The sequence below is a fragment of the Garra rufa genome, unplaced genomic scaffold (genome assembly GCF_049309525.1).
Source record: "Garra rufa unplaced genomic scaffold, GarRuf1.0 hap1_unplaced_005, whole genome shotgun sequence".
NCBI lineage: Eukaryota > Metazoa > Chordata > Actinopteri > Cypriniformes > Cyprinidae > Garra > Garra rufa.
Window position 1 is genome coordinate 1,405,602 of NW_027394280.1, and position 12,555 is coordinate 1,418,156.

The 12,555-nt window shown below is 42.1% G+C and overlaps 1 pseudogene; it reads left to right on the top strand.

The window, feature by feature from the left end:
* LOC141312756 (uncharacterized) overlaps positions 1 to 11,616 on the top strand; it is a 145,932-nt pseudogene extending 134,316 nt beyond the window's left edge.
* The last annotated feature ends 939 nt before the right edge of the window (positions 11,617 to 12,555 follow it).

Below are 12,555 nucleotides of genomic sequence, written 5' to 3' on the forward strand. Positions count from 1 at the left end.
GTTAAAAGTAATTATTCCTAAAAGAGATTAATCAACAAACGTTAGTCAGTCAGTTAAACGAAATGACCGTTATTTTTTAAATTACGCGAGCGCGCCGCTTTATGTTGACGACAGGAGAAAGCGCATGATGAAGTAAAGAAACTTTATAATATGATTTTCAGACACTTAACCTTGGCTTAATTTAACTATAAAATCAAAATTATATTATCATTATAATGCGGGTTAAACACTTTGATGTCATTTATTATTTCAGACATAAGGTTCTAGTTTGATTATAATGAAAAAAATACATTTTAAAATGAGAAAAAATCTAAGTCATCTGCAAAGTTTTAATATTTTTAAATGGTAATGACGTTCTGGGAACGTTCTCTCTAGGTTATTCAATAAAAACTAAAAATAACCTGTAGGGAAAGTTCTTTATAGTTTATTAAAAAAAAAACCTACATTATACTGTACAAAAGTAATACAAGACTAATATTGTTCTGTTACATGTTACACCGTACTTTTATTTTGACAGGTTGCCGTGAAGTTTCTGTATCTGTGTCCAAATTCAGGGTCTGCATCCTCCTTAGGATCCTTCCTACCAGGTTGAAGGAGGAGGGGTCCTCCGAAGACCGCAAAACCTGGAAGTAGGAGTCTGTGAATTTGGACAGCCTACCCTTCTTTCAGTTCCCTCTCTTCCCCGTTGCTCATATCGTGTCGCCTAGCAACCGTGACAGCGCTAAGCAAGAAGTAAGGTTATCTGTACTGCACAAAACAAAAGAGCTGCTCTATCGTCCCTAAAAGCGTTAAAAACAGCTTCAATCACTAACAAGAATTAGCTGTGTGTAAGGGGATATTCACACAGGCAGTAAGAAAGAAGCCAGTTTACGAAAGTGACATACAAATGTAAAAAAAAAATAAGCTTAACGCTAAAACCAAAGGCCTAACTAGACAACCGCTATAACAAAAAAACACCAAGAAACGCCAGTTTTTTTAAAACTTACATCACTACTACCGTTCGATTTGTTCGCTATTATTTGAAAATTCTGGAAGCGCTCTGCCGAAAGGAATTATGGGATTGGTAGGACAGGAAAGGATCCACCAGACCCATCCTTCAAATTCGGGGAAAAGGAGGACGTATTTGTGGGCCGCATTTGAAGGATCCCATGAATTTGGACAGCCTTCGTCGCGGCGCTGTGACGTAACATCCTTCAAATGAATCCTCCGAAGGATGTAGACCCTGAATTTGGACACAGCCAGCGTGTACCAAGTGTGCCGTAGGTGTCCTGAAAAGTGAAGCCAAAAGTTTTCGATTGCCCCCTGGTGGCTGGCTGCAGTACAGGTCATAAACCCCGCCCTCTCCATGTAATCTAATGGGACGTAAGCCAAAATAAATAATCAAATTACACTTCAAATATTTTTTTTCCAAAGATGGTTTTTCTAATAATTTATTTTTTAAGTTGTTATTTGATGCTATGAAAATGGGGTTTGGTGTCTCATAATCATAAACAAACAGAGGTTTACTATTAAAATCAAACAAAACCAAAGGCCTAACTTTGGGTTTGGGTTTGTGGGAGTTAAGGCGGGGCTTTGATAGCGCGGCTCCGCCTCACGACACTACTGCGCATGCTCTGGCTTCAAACGAATCTCTACTGCGCATGCTCTGGCTCCAAAAGATGTCATTTCCCCCAAGATGGTAGCGGCCATATTGAGTTGTTTTGGCTTCACTTTTCTATATGGAATGAAGCGGAGATGCGTTGTCCATCTTTATTACAGTCTATCGTGTGTACAGTATATGATGCTAGTTCTCTCAAATGAAACGGTAAAAGTGACATTCACAAGAGCTTTGGAGATTGAGTTTATCTGTTCATGTGAGATGCAATGGCCAAAAAAAGTAAAAAAAAAATAATTTACGTGGCATTTCGCACTATAGTAGATTTGCTTTTTATGAATGGAGTCCGCGATCCAGTCCGTGGTTTTTTTTTTTCGCGGAGGAGACATTGTAAAAGCGTGACCATGTAGAGACAGAAATGACATGTTTTCGTGTAAATAAGATAAATAACATAAGGCTATTTCGTTTGTTTGATAAAAGAACAATGTATAGACCTGTTCCATAGGAAAGATAACCTAAAATGACTTTTATTGTGCCCTGGCACTTTGTCGAAAATAAAATGAACTTGACGTTCAAGGGGGCGGGGTGTGTCATTGGGGGGCGGGGCGGGGCGCCCCCCTAAGATAATTGTAGGGGAAACACTGAACTACTGTCTTACTAGTGCACTGACTACTGAACTAGGAGCTGATTGAAAAGCACCCAGAGATTGTGTTTGCATTGATTTTTCTTTCTATTAATTATTCTCATCTGAAACAGGAAAAAGTGTTCAAACACACAGAAAAACTCCTGGAGAATCAACAGAGATCCATGTGACACACTATTATAAAGATGGTGTTTATTAAAGAGGAGAGTGAAGACATGAAGATTGAAGAAACATTCATAGTCAAACATGAAGATACTGAGAGACAAACAAAGATGGCGTTTATTAAAAAGGCGAGTGAAGACATGAGGATTGAAGAAACATTCATCAAACATGAAGATACTGAGGAACAAACAAAGATGGTGTTTATCAAAGAGGAGAGTGAAGACATGAAGATTGAAGAAGTATTCATAGAGAAACATGAAGATACTGAGGAACAAACAGGTTGGTTTTTATTCTCAAACCTGAAGTCACTACAAAAATGAATGATATTTATGAATGTCACACGAGTGTAGAAATGTTTTGAGATCAAGTGTTGAGATCAAATACTAATGCTGCCTTCAAGTGCAACTGAGAAGATCTTGCTTTCACATTGGCCATTTGTTATTATGACATCGTGCATTTAAGTTGTAACAATAATATGGAATTAACCTAAACCAAAATTATATTTTTTTCTGTTACATTAAACCTAGTATCTGCTTCTAATATTAAAACCATTGATTTATAGCACTTTTGGCTACTTACGCAAAAGTACTAACAAAGCAAACCTTGAAATGTTAGTAATCACATTTGGCTACTGCATGCTGTCTACATTTGTTAATTTAAAGTATTTGGTAAGCAAATAAACAAGTAAACACTTAGGCTACGTCTAAATTAATCTGGATACAATTGAAAACAGCCTTCTAGTGTTAAAATATTCTCTATCCACACTAGCATTTTCTAAAAGTTTCTCATCCACACTGAAATGTCAGAAAGCGTTAAATTCACTTATTCAAATGGAACAGATTACACTTTTTCATGCATATCTTCTAGTAAGATCATTTCATTTACCTTCTTTTTTTTAGAACAAGACAACGTTAGCCTGGAAAAATCCAGACCCTAATCTATTAAGATTAAGGGTCTGGGATCGAGCAATGAAAACTGCCTAATTCGAGGGGCGGCACCAAGCGTGCATTTGAAACTCTAACTGCACGCAATTGGATAATGCCACGACCAATCACAACAATACACGCTTAGCTACCAGCAGAGCTAAATGATGTTTCATTAACAAAGTTCGGGAGAAGGTGTCAGATGCTTAGCGTAAACATCACAAGTCAATCAGCGCCATAGGTTTAAATACAGCTGACTCACCTCAATTCACTCGATGGTTTATCAGTAACCCTCCAGCACCCCATCTCATCACTCCGAGTTCTCGCTACTCCTATTGGAGGGTAACGTACTCTGGGTTCGGGCCACTCCCGAGCTCGGAGCCCTTCACCGGACAGCACGCCAAACATGCACTACTATTCTCCGGCTAATTATATGTAAACGTGAACTCGTGAACTGATAGATTGAACTCTTGCCGTATCCAGTCGGCAAAACAGCAAAAACGTCCTTCTTGCAAAGGAACGATTCGAGTTTTCGGTTTTCTGTTCCTCTTTTATATGGGAAGCCAAGTCTAACTCGTTCATTGTAGCGGCCAAAGCCGTTTCAAACAACTTGTGGTTCATCTGTAGCGACAGCGATCTTTCAAAGTTTACTACATGATTCGGACGTTGCAGTGCTGTCATCATCAGCTTAGCTCGCCTCTGGCCCGCCTACATCAGATCAGTGTTGTTTTCGTCAACGTTGACGATGACGAAATCATTTCGTTGACACCACTTTTTTCATGACGAAAACGAGACGATGACGACATAAAAATGGCTCGTTGATGACTAAAACATGACGAGACGTGTGTGAGTTTTCGTTGACGAGACGAGAATAGACGAAAATGTTAGTGGGTGGTCCGTCAGACATTTAAAATGCATGACATTTCTGCTTATTGTGCATTAGTGATGTCCGGTTCGCGAACGAATCGTTCAATTTAACCGGATCTTCTTAGTGACCCGGTTGAACCAGTACACCAAATCGAACTGAATCGTTTGAAACGGTTCGTGTCTCTAGTAAGCACTAATCCACAAATTACTTAAAGGTTTTTACTTTTTAACGTGCCTGACACTCCCTCTGATTCAAAATAAATCAATTTCCCGAGTTATTCAGTTACTCAAACAGTGTTTGAACGGCTGTGAAAAGAGAGCTGATGATGCGCATGAGCAGAGCAGCTGCCAGAGCGGTTGTCGTTCTCGAGTCATGAACCGGTTGCAGCGGTTGTCGGATCATCAGTACACTGAACGAGAATCGCTCTCTTTCGGATCACCAGTACACTGAACGAGAACCGGTTTCTTTCGGACGCGTCCGAGTTGAGAATCGATGAGCTGATACTGTGCGCATGCGTGTCATTTTTCAACCAGATGAAATGAAGCACGTTAGTCAAGTTGGTCTATTTTGTTAAACGTTTTGTTAAAAGTTTACTTAAGGATTCTGTTAGTGTTACGGGTGCGTGCAGGAGTTGACGAGACGGACGACAAGGATTACAATATACAATATATTTAATATAAATCTTCGATTGGAACAAGGCAGGAACAAGTCAGGAACATCACACACATCTTTTCACACAAAAGGACCGACAGGGAACTGAACTCACAGACAGACTTTTAAGGACAGACTAATCATAAGACACAGGTGACATAGATGACTGATAAATCAAACACAGGTGACGGTGATTACACAAACGAGGACTAAACCAAATGATAACAAAATGACAGGGGGAAGACAAATGGGAAAAACCAAATACATGACATGACTAAGACATAAACTGACAGAACTGTAACATAACGCCCCCCTCCGGAAAGGCGCGTCCTCGCGCCGTAGAAAAAACGAAAAAACGAGAGGGGCGGAAAACCAGGAAAATAGAGTCAATAAGGGAGGGGGCTCCGGCGGAGGACGCAACCCCCGGAGGAGGACCAGAACACAAGTCCAACGGGCAAAAAAGACAGTCCATGGGGGCGACGACGGAGGGAGGAGCCAGGGAAGACACAGGAGGGACCTGAAGCAGGAGAACAGGACCCAGATCGCAGCCAGGATGACGGCCCACGGAGGAGCCGACGGAGGGAGGAGCCATGGTGGAGGACGGACCGCCGACTCCGTGGGGCCGACCGACAGAGGCAGAGCAGCTGGCAGAGGAACCCGAGGCGGAGATGGAGAGCCGAAGATCCAGGGCGACACCGCGGATCCGGAGGGCCAAGGCGGAACGGGCTCTGGCGGCCGAGGCGGAGACGGAGTCCCGGAGATCCGCGGCGGAGCCGGAGCGACAGAGGATGGAGGCTGTGCCCGCAGGAAGGAGGAGTCCCAAGGAGCCGGTGGGACGGCGTGACGAGGCGCAGCCGGAGGAGCAGAGTCCTGAGGATCCGATGGGGTGACGACTGACCAGGGCGGAGCCGGAAAGACGATGGAGCCCGGTGGAGCTGGTGGACCGACGGGCGACGGTGGAGAGGAGGGCGCTGAGAGCCGTGGTGGAGCCGCAGGGTCGGAGGACCGAGGTGGAGGTCTGGATTCGGAGGCTGGAGGCGGAGCTGAGGGAACCTCCAGCCTTGCCACCGAAGTGAGCAGGCATCCCTGCGGCGAGCCCACTGCAGAGATGGTGGGCTGAGGGTGAGCAAGGGGACTGACTGCTGACTTGGGGAACTTAGGACAGCTGGGCGGAACCAGCGGGAACTCAGGGCGGCTGGGCGGAACCAGCGGGGACTCAGGGCGGCTGGGCGGAACCAGCGGGGACTCAGGGCGGCTGGGCGGAACCAGCGGGAACCAGGCAGATTCGGACAGATGAGGGTGGGTGGGAGGGAAGTCAATGCGCGTCAGTGGCTCAGAGAAAAAGTCTATTAAATCCGGCGTGTCAATATCCACAGTCTCAGAAACAAAGTCAATTAAGTCCCCAGAGATATCCAGCTCACCCCCAGCGGAGTTGCAGTGGGCAGGGCTCTCCATTTCCCTCCCTAGCTCCACGTCGCAATCCACCGTCAGAGATGTAGAATCCGACTCACGCACCTGATCAGCCGGAGAGGACTCTGGCTCTGTCGCTCGCGGCTCTAGTCCTGCATCCGCGGTGCGCTCGGGTTCCAGCTCTGCATGTCGGGGCGATGGTTGGCTGCTCTCTGGGTTGTGAGCGGGGCTGACGTCCTCCTCGATGAAATCGACAGTCCAGGAAGATCCATTGGACGCCAGCACCCACTCGACGAATCCGGCAAAGCTCTCTCGAGGACCCTCCCCGGACAGCTGCGTCTTGATGTTGTCATTAAGTCCGTGGTGGAAGAACGTGCACAAGCAGCTGTCCGGGTAGTGAGTTGATGGAACGAGGAACAGAAAGTCTCTGGTGTGGTCCTCGAGAGAGCGTCTCCCCTGCTTCAGGAGAATGATGGCAACGTTGGGGTCATCCATGAGGGAAAAAATATAAAACAAACACTGATACAAAAACGAAAAATAAACGCAGGGAAAGACGCCAGGTAAACTTTTGTAGGTCGGTCCTTATGTTACGGGTGCGTGCAGGAGTTGACGAGACGGACGACAAGGATTACAATATACAATATATTTAATATAAATCTTCGATTGGAACAAGGCAGGAACAAGTCAGGAACATCACACACATCTTTTCACACAAAAGGACCGACAGGGAACTGAACTCACAGACAGACTTTTAAGGACAGACTAATCATAAGACACAGGTGACATAGATGACTGATAAATCAAACACAGGTGACGGTGATTACACAAACGAGGACTAAACCAAATGATAACAAAATGACAGGGGGAAGACAAATGGGAAAAACCAAATACATGACATGACTAAGACATAAACTGACAGAACTGTAACAGTTAGGTTATTGGCTAAAAGGGTTTTTATGATCTAGGTCAGGGAAGTGTCGTGGTACCATAATAAATGAGTTTGATTAAAAGAAAACATGTGATTTATGAATTAGCTGCACTGTAATAAAAGATAATGATGACATGCAAAAATTGTGTTTGTATTAAATAAACAATGTTTTAATGATACAATACACAACTATAATTTGAACCATGTTCAAACAAAAATTTTTATTTAACTTTTAAACGGTGGTATAATGCTAAAAATGAAGTAATCAAACTACTGCACAAGCAAACCAAGCGGCACGTTTCAGTCACTCTCTGTGTGAGTTCTCCAATCTCATTCTCGACTCAAGAAGCGGTTGCAGCGGTTGTCGGATCACCAGTACACTGAACGAGAACCGGTTTCTTTCGGACGCGTCCGATTCGAGAATCGATGAGCTGATACTGTGCGCATGCGTGACTCGTGCAGCTGCCAAACAAACAAACTCCTGCTATGACTGACTCCATCTCAAACCGAACTAGTTCTTTTTTTACCACTGTCTCTGTGCTAATGCTATGAGCGCGGTTAACTGAGGACTTTAATGAGGGGATCTGGTGAAACGTATGTTTATAACAAAGTCTTTATGGATTGTGCATGTGCAGTAAGCTGATAGTGTTTCTGATTAGAATTAATTTATCTTATAATTTATTAAATCAAGACTTGTAAAACTTACTCATATGATCACTGCATGTAACTGTATATGGGTGCGGGACGATAGTAATTACGTTAATGACGTCATTACGTCATAGCGTAAAAGAACTGGTGAACTGGTTTTTTGAACCGGTTCTTTGAAACGAACCGTCCGAAAGAACCGGTTCGCGGAAAAGAACCGAACTTCCCATCACTATTGTGCATGCCAATTAAAACCGGAAAATAGCTGCCGCTATGGCAAGCCGTTTTAGCATTAAATACTCTTTGCTATACTAGTATGGCAAGCCGCTTTAGCATTAGTGTGACACTACCCAACAGCAAAATGCTTACTGACCTACATTAATTTGTTAAAAGACTATTTTTCCCCTTTTTTTGACTAAAACTAGACTAAAACCTTTTTGACTTTTCGTCGACTAAAACTAGACTAAAACCTTTTTGACTTTTCGTCGACTAAAATTGGACTAAAACTATCACGTATAGAAGTGACTAAAATTTGACTAAAACTAATAACCATTTTAGTCCAAAAGACTAAGACTAAGACTAAATCTAAGATGGTTGTCAAAAACAACACTGCATCAGATACACCGATTTGATTGGTTCCCACAATTGCTTACGTATTGCAGTAACCTGCACCATTGCTCGATGCCAGAGTGTCTTGCAGAGACAATTCAAATTGTGCTCTCGCAAGACCTCTGGATTTCCAGGGTAAGACAACGTAGGACATACAGAAAAACAGTACAAAATAGGAGAAAAGAGCTGTAATATAAAGTATGTGTATATACATATATAGATAAGTATAAATAAAATATACAGCAAGTCTGACAATAAAACAAACACAAAATAAGCCAAAACAAAAGCATTAACATTGAAGTTAAATTCTGATGTAATTATGTGAGGTGTAAGATTGTAATGCATAAGATGTACACCTTGATATCTTGTAAATGTATAAAGTTAAAAAAGGGAATAAGTAGGAAGATTAGGAAAAAGGGAAAGAAGAAGGAACAAAATATATAAACTAAATAACCAGATAAAGAAAGGAAATGAAGAAAATAATTCAAATAATATCAATATAATCAAGTAAATAAATAGATGAACACTGTTCAGGAGGCATCAGAGTGGAGCAGTAGGTCATTCTTACACCAAGGTACTGTATTTTAAGATGTGAACGGTATAAACCAGTGGTTCTCAAACTGGGGCATGAAAAACAAAAGCTGAGCTTTGACATTAATTTAATTCTAGCCCAACTTAAGGTTAAGGTGATGAGTTGGCTTAAGTGGTGTTTCCCATACATGGATAAATTTGTGACGACTTGCCACAATATCAAAACTGGCCGCCACAAATAGATTTTCCAAAAGGCTTTGGCTTTGTGAAACAGGCGTTAGTGTGGACCAGGCCTAAAAGATAGAATGGTAAATTACTTTTTGTGGAAAACTTAACACTTATTGGTTTGAACTACTGTTATATGTATCTACATGTTGTGATGTTAACTGCTTTGTGCCATTAAACTGGGGTTAACTTTTATCCCTTTGTTTTTCCAACTTAGACCTAACAGCGCTGAAAGAGGAGAGAGAAGTACTGAATGAAACTGAAGAGAAAGATCAGTTTGAGAATCTTCATAATTTCGTATCTGGAGAAAAATCTGTTTGTTCCTTAGAGTCTGAAAAGATTTCTAAACAAAAAACAGCTCAAAAGACAGGAACTATGAGTATTTTCACTTGCTGTCAGTGTGGAAAGAGTTTCAAACAACAAGGACACCTTAAAAGGCACATGAGAATTCACACTGAAGAGAAGCCTTACTCATGCCAACAGTGTGGAAAAAGTTTCACTGATAAAGGAAACCTTAACAAACACATGAGATTTCACACCGGAGAGAAGCCTTACACATGCAAACAGTGTGGAAAGAGTTTCACTGTAAAAGGAAACCTTAACATTCACATGAGAGTTCACACTGGAGAGAAGCCTTACACATGCAAACAGTGTGGAAACAGTTTCAGTCAAAAAGGAAGCCTTGACAACCACATGAAAATTCACAATAAAGAGAAGCCTAACAGATCCCCTTAGCATGGACAGTGTTTCAAACAAATTGTCTAGAACAGAGAGTTCCGGTCCTTGATTCTGATTGGCCACAATCAAAGCTGTTGTAAATTACTCTACGAAAATACACCTCTTTGTTTCTCGGGAACCACATTGTTGCAACTACAATTACAGTTAATGTCAAAAGTTTACATCCCACTTTCAGAATCTGCAAAATGTTCCCTTGTCAAAACAATCCTAAAGAATTCCAATAAGAATCCTATACAGGGCTCTTACAATGATAGAAATTCTAATACACATTTTAGAGCACTGTGTTTTGTCCATGGTACACTTTACCGTGTCAACTAGCTATATTGTGTTTGGCTGAGCTTACTGCATAAACATGTAAGGAATGAAATGGACTATGGACAATGTGTTTGCTCTGTCTCCAATGTAAGAACTACACATTTGTATATCATGAATTGAAGGTAGGGCTCAGAGAAAGTGCACTGTTTTTTTGATTGAAGCAAAATGAAAGACACTGTTAGAATTTTAACATCAGTGTGCATGGATTTAATTTGCACACGTCAGTTACTTTCTCACTTCTACCACCAACATTGGCGGCTTTGTGGAAGGCTCAAGGTGGAAGGTAATAATCATATCTTGGATCCATTCCTCAAGGATTGTATTAGGAATGGTCTTAGAGGATTGTCTTACAGGACAAGGCCTAAATCTGCTGTATGATCATTTCTACAGGAGTTTAATGGGATCCAATTTCATCTTGAAATTTTCATCTTGAATTGACTATACACACACACACACCATTGTATTGCACTAATTTAACTTGCTCTGACACTTTGTAATTATTATTTGTCTAATACACTTGGTTTGTAAATGGTGGCTGTGTGTGAGTTTACTACGTTCATACATTCTTTCATAAAAAAAAAAGAAATCTCCCATTTCAAATGAATTTGGCGCTCTGTGGGGTATTGTTACAACTTAAACTCACCTAGTGAGTTTAGTGCAAAAATTTCATGTCTTTCTTTCAAAAGTTCACTCTTACGGGTAATAAACTGAGCAAAAGGGTAGGCGTATCTGGCGTGCTGTCCGGGAGAGGGTCCGTGCTCGGAATTTGGCCCAAACTCTATAAATGCTCCCCAAAAAGGCTAATAATTGCAAGACAGCAGCCAGGTGACCCCCAAAAATTGCCTAGCTTGAGCTGAAGGGATGCTGGAAGTTGGTTGTAATAGCAGGCCTGCACAGGAGGAGCAATATTAGTCTGTTTCATTCTTATTCCGAGGTCCCCGTAGCCGCCAGACCCAGCCTGTATCCAGATCAGATGGTCATTGCAGTCCCCCAGATCCAGTCCGTACCCAGCTTAGATCATGGATCACCACCTGGAGATGACTTTAATAGCCGAGGTTGTCAAACAGATTAGCTCCAGAGACGGATCATCAATGAAGACCTCGCCAAACTAGACGGCCATCGGTGCTACACCACGGGATCCAGATGAGTTCTCTACAATCAGACATTGGTACAAACTGCTGGTTTCGTCTGGCCAGAGGAGAACTGGTCCCCCGACTGAGCCTGGTTTCTCCCAAGTTTTTTTTCTCCATTTCTGTCACCTGTGGAGTTTTGGTTCCTTGCCGCTGTTGCCTCTGGCTTTCATAGTTGGGGAAATTTTTTCAGCGATATCGTATATTATTTGAACTGAACAGGACGATGATATCACTGAATTCATTGATGAACTGCCTTTTACTGAAAATTGATTATGTACTAATAAATTTACTAATAAATTTAATAATGCGTTAATTACACACATTGATGCTGTTTAAATACTGTGCAGTTGCTTTGACACAATCTGTATTGTTAAAAGGGTTATATAAACAAAGGTGACTTGACTTGACTTGACATGACTTGAATCCACCAACTTGACATGACTTCAATCCACCATCCTTTCATCCACTGCCAGCTGTCTGTCTGGATGGAAGCAAGTTTTGCATGCTGTGATGATGCTGTCGTACAGGGGCTTGATTTTGAAAAGTCTGTCGTAGGCTTGAATCCCCTTTTTTCGCGTGTTTTCTCGATCACCCTCAGGATCACAAAGATGCAGGTTCCAGGAAATGGCCTGAAATCTGGACCTGGACATAACCAATCTTGGGAAGGGTAAGCGGTAGATTTCTTTTCCCGACCAGTAATCACCAATATTTTTGGCACCAAGGAGCCCGATGTAAACCACAAGTGCAATGTATGAATAAAATTCTTGTGCTTTTAAAGGCAACCACAGGAAACGTTTTCCAGCCTCTGATATCATTCTTGCAAAGGCGTTTGTATTTTTTACAATTGTGTCTACCACAGAGCTGGTAAAATAAGCTGAAAGAGCTGCAAGGGGGAATAGATCCTGTCCATTACAAGCTGTGCTCCTGTGATTCGTTTAGGCAGGAAAAGTGGTAACACTGGAACCTCATCCTCAACACTGCAGTCTGAGGCCCTACGTCAAACTCCCTATGTTGGAATTGACATATAAATCTAGTGTTTGCAAAAGACCACCGAAAATAGAAGGTTTATCCTTATCCTTATATAGATTTAACCTTGATTTCCGTAAGAAAGGTGCCCCAAATTGGTGGAAAACCACATCTCAACCATACGCTGTCCAAAGCATTGAACCGCCTTCACGCG